The sequence below is a fragment of the Talpa europaea genome, assembly GCF_964194135.1.
Source record: "Talpa europaea genome assembly, chromosome: 13".
Taxonomy (NCBI): Eukaryota; Metazoa; Chordata; class Mammalia; order Eulipotyphla; family Talpidae; genus Talpa; species Talpa europaea.
This window is the reverse complement of record NC_140080.1, coordinates 330,843-335,431: the sequence shown is the minus strand read 5'-3', so window position 1 is coordinate 335,431 and position 4,589 is coordinate 330,843.

Below are 4,589 nucleotides of genomic sequence, written 5' to 3'. Positions count from 1 at the left end.
GCCCGCGCTCCTGCTGGTCGAGGTCACGTGGCCCCGCGGCTCCGAGGGCCGGGCACCTGCAGCCCTGGGCTGTGCGACTGGCACCGCTGCTCAGAGGCAGGAACGCGCCGCCCTGGGAGCCGAGACCCGCCCCAGAGATGCCGTGGGGTGTGGGCCTTGGTGGGTCTGCCTGGAATGATCCTGGAATGATCATGATAGTGCCTTTTGTAGCCCTCAGGCCTCCTGGGACCTTGCTTCCTGGGCTGTGGGGGTGATTTGGGGAGCGGCAGTGCTGGTTCTTTCCCTCCTGCGTCTGAGAGCGCACATGGAGGGGCCGGCAGGCTCGGGGAGGCTCCAGGTCCTGGTCAAAGGGGCGGCTTGGCCCTCCCCGGTTTGAGCCTGGGGTTACCGCCTGCCTCTCGCCTGCCAGCTCAGAGCACGGGCGCCTCCAAGAGGGAGGGGTGTAAGTCGGCCATTCTGGGTCTGCACCTCCGTTCTGTGTCAGGCTGTCAGGAGGGGCCACCAGCCAGGCCGCTGGGGTCACCCCATCCTCATCCCCGCCGCTGTCTGGGGGCACCCAGAGTGCGCCCTCTCCTGGCCAGGCATTGCAGGGCAGGGCGGAGACCGTCCCGCCGCAGCGGGTGCAGGAGCCAAGCACACAGCAAGGCCTGGGGCCAGGCCTGCGGGATCCTGACCCGCGAAGATGGGCCGAAGCCCCCGGGCCGAGTGAGCAGATGGACAGACCACCAGGGGCGTCCCTGGGTGTTCAGGAAGCCCCAGGCGTGGCCTCCATCCCTGACACAGGGGTGGAGGCTGGCGTCAGGCAGCATGGAGGGGTGTGGGGCCCGATGACCTCCTGGGGGGCCCTCCCTTCTAATGGGTGATCTCCCCCACCCTGGGCCTTCGGAAGGTCCTCCTAGGGGCGGGAGGGCGCAGGCGGTGAGACCAAGGATGCACAGGGCACCAAGCCCCGCAGCCGGCGGGAACCCCACCCGCAGCTCTGTGCCCCGAAGGCGGGGCCGGGGGCGCAGGAGCCGGGGCGCACGCGTGTGGCACCGTGCACGTGTGCACGTGCAAAGTCCCGCGCCCCGCCCCAGCAGCCGCCTGGGCGGTGTCCGGCCGCCGCGTCCCCAACGCGCAGACCTCCCGCGGCTGCGCGTGAGCCAGGCCGGCTGCTCAGCTGCTGGCCGGGCCGCGAGGGGAAGCGCGCGTGGGAGAGAACGCGGGCACGTCCGGGGGGCGCGCCCCGAGGGGAGACCCGCCGCGAGGCCCGGCCCTGGGGCTCCCGTTAGCGCCGCGGGCAGCGTGACCGGGAAGGCGGGACACACACGGCCGGGCCTTCGCGGCCGCGACGCCCGCGGACCTTTGTTCGGCGCTGCGGACGGCGGGCGGCGGCTCCCGTCCGCCCCGGTCCGGCCCGGCCTGGGGACTGGCCCGGCGGGGGGACTGGCCCGGCGGGGGGACTGGCCCGGCGGGGGGACTGGCGGGGGGGGGGGACTGGCCGACGGGGCGGGCGGGCGCCGGGAGGGAGCGGCCGTGCGTGCGGCGTGCGGCGTGCGGCGTGCGGCGTGCGGCGTGCGGCGTGCGTGGTGCGTGCGGCGTGTGCGGGCGCCTCGCCGTGGTCCGGGGCGTGGGGCCGGGCCCCTGCGGTGAGCGCCACCGGCCCTGGTCCCGTCCCGCGTGAGGCGCCGCCCCGAGGCCGCGGGCAGGCGGGGCGGGAGGGGACGGCGCGGCCCGGCCGGGCCGGCGAGGGGGCCGGGGCGCCGCCATCTTGGAGCGTCCTGGGGCTGGCGCTGGGGCCGGGCCGGGCCCCCGGCTCTCCCCGGGCGCGGAGGCGAGTCCACGGGCGCTGCTGCGACGACTGCCTGCTGGAGCGCGGGGCCGCCGCCGACCAGGGCGCGCCTGAGCCCTGTGCGTCTCAGGGGTGCGGGCGGGGGCTGCGCTGGCGGCTCGGAGGAACCTGCTCCCTCCGGCCGAGTCACCTCCCGGTGGGTGAACGCGACCCGCCGCTGCGGGGGATGGGCCGGTGACGGGGCCGGGGAGGGGTGTGTGTGGGGTGTGTGTGTGTGTGGTGTGTGGGGTGTGTGGGTGTGTGTGGGGGGTGGGTGTGGGGGTGGGTGTGGTGTGGGTGTGTGGGTGTGTGTGTGTGGGGTGTGTGTGGTGTGTGTGGGGGTGGGTGGGGGTGTGGTGTGGGTGTGTGTGTGTGTGGTGTGTGGGGGGTGGGTGTGGTGTGGGTGTGTGTGTGGGGTGTGTGTGGGGGGGTGGGGTGTGTGTGGGGTGTGTGTGTGGGGGGTGGGTGTGGGGTGGGGGGGTGGGGTGGGGGGGTGGGTGTGTGTGGTGTGTGGGGGGTGGGTGTGTGGGGGTGTGTGTGGGGGGTGGGTGTGGTGTGGGTGTGTGTGGTGTGTGGGGAGTGTGTGGTGTGTGTGGGGTGTGTGTGGGGGGTGGGGGGTGTGGGGGGTGTGTGGGTGTGTGTGGTGTGTGTGGGGGTGTGGTGTGGGTGTGTGTGTGTGGTGGGTGTGTGGTGTGTGGGTGTGTGTGGGGGGTGGGTGTGGTGTGGGTGTGTGTGTGGTGTGTGTGGGGGGGTGTGTGGGGGTGTGTGTGTGGGGTGTGGGTGTGTGTGGTGGGGGTGGGTGTGGTGTGGGGGGGTGGGGGGGTGGGGGGGTGTGGTGTGTGGGTGTGTGTGGGGGGTGTGTGGGGGTGGGTGTGGTGTGGGTGTGTGTGGTGTGTGTGTGTGTGTGTGTGGGGTGTGTGGGGTGTGTGGGGTGTGTGTGGGTGTGGTGTGTGGGGGTGGGTGTGGTGTGGGGGTGTGTGTGGGGGTGTGTGGGGGTGTGTGTGTGTGGTGTGTGTGGGTGTGTGGGGTGTGGGTGTGGGGGTGTGTGTGTGTGTGTGGGGGGTGGGCGGGAGCCGAGGCCTGCGGGGCCCGCGGCCGGGCCGGGCCGGGCCGCCTGGCTTCCCGGGAGTGACTCCCGCCCTGCGGACAGGCCTCGCGACGCCGGCGTGTGCCCGGAGCCGGCCCGCACGGACGCGGGGCCTGGACGCGGGGCCTGGACGCGGGAGAGGCGCGCGCGAGGCGGCGGCTGCGGGCGAGGCGGGCGCGGCCTGTTGTCGCGGGTACTGCGGGAGGCACAGGGCGGAAGTTGCCGCCGGCCCGACCCCGGCGAGTGCCCTGGAGGGCGGTGGGCCGCGGCCTCTGCGTGGGGCGCCCCGGCCTTCCGTCCCTAAGGCCAGCGGCTGATGGTCAGGCCGAGAGCCGGCGGGCGCCCGCGTGGCTGCGGGGCGAGTGGAACAGCCGGTGCCCGCCGAGCTCGCCCGGGGCTGCGGAAGGCGCGGCCGCCAGGCGCGGGTGTGCGGCTCTTCACCTCGGGCTCGGGTCCTGCTCGGCGCCGGGGTGGGGGCGGCGGGTCAGCGGCGGGAGGCGGGGCGGAGGGGGCGCCGGGGTCAGTGGCCGGACGGCTCCTCTAAGAGCCCGGGGCGGCCGCGTGCGGGTTCCTGTGCTCCCCGCCCGCCCGGGGGCCGTGGCTCTGCGCTGGGGCCTGCGGCTGCTTCGTCCCGCTTCCTCCCGCGCGGCCCGCGGCCCGGGTGCGAGCCGGAGCCCGGAGCCCGGAGCCGCCAGGCCCGCACCAGCCGGGGGTCCGCTGTGCCGGGACAGCGCCCGCCGCCCCCTCCCCCGCGGCCCCGCGGCGGGCGTCCGTCTCCGAGCCCCCGGGCCGCGTGTGGGCTCCGTGCAGCACCCCTGGCCGGGCCGCCGGGCGCGGGGCGCGCGCGGAGCAGCAGCTTCCAGGGGGCGGGTCCCTGCTCCTCAAGGGGGGCTCCCGGCGGCAGCGCCCCGGGCGGGGGACGGCGGGCGCGGGCGGCCTCGCGCGCGCGGAGCAGGCGGGCGCGTCCTGGGCCGGGGCCGGCTCCGCCGCCCTGGGCCCCGCGCCTCTCCCAGAGCGTCCGCTCCGCGCGGGGCCCAGACGCCGCCGCCGCAGACGAGCCCCCGCCCGCCGGGCTTGCTCTGGGAAATCGCCCGGATCCGCCGTCGATCCTTCGGGCCCCGCGCCCCCGGGCAGGGTCAGCAGAGCCGCTGCTCGCCGCGGAGGCGCGTGGGCCCTGCGAGCCCGGCGTGGGCGGCGCGGCGGGCCCGGGGCAGCGGGTGCCCGGCCCACCGCGGGTCCCACCGCGCAGCCGCCGGCGCCCGCCGACCCCCTCAGCGGGGCAGCCGGGCCCAGGTAGGGGCGGCGGCCCCCGCGGACCCGCGGGCCACGTGCGCCCTGGCTGCTCCCCGAGGTCCCCAGCAGCCTCAGCCCCCTGCGGTCCTGCGCAGCCGAGCCCCGGGCCTTTTCCCCTAGAGGAGCCGGAGGGGGACAGCCGGCCGGGGTGACCAGGACAACGGGGACACCGGACAGCGGGGACAGGGACGGCGGGGCCGCGGCAGGACAACGCGGGGCCAGGCCGTCAGGTCCGCCCGGGCGGGGAGGAGCCCCGAGGCCTGCGGGGGAGGACGCCCCCGGGGGCCACTCGCGGCGGGGGCGGCGGGGCGGGGAGGCACGGGAGGGCCTGGCACGCGTGTGCTGCACGGGCTCTACTCATCACACACGCGCGCGCGCACACACACACACACACGGGAG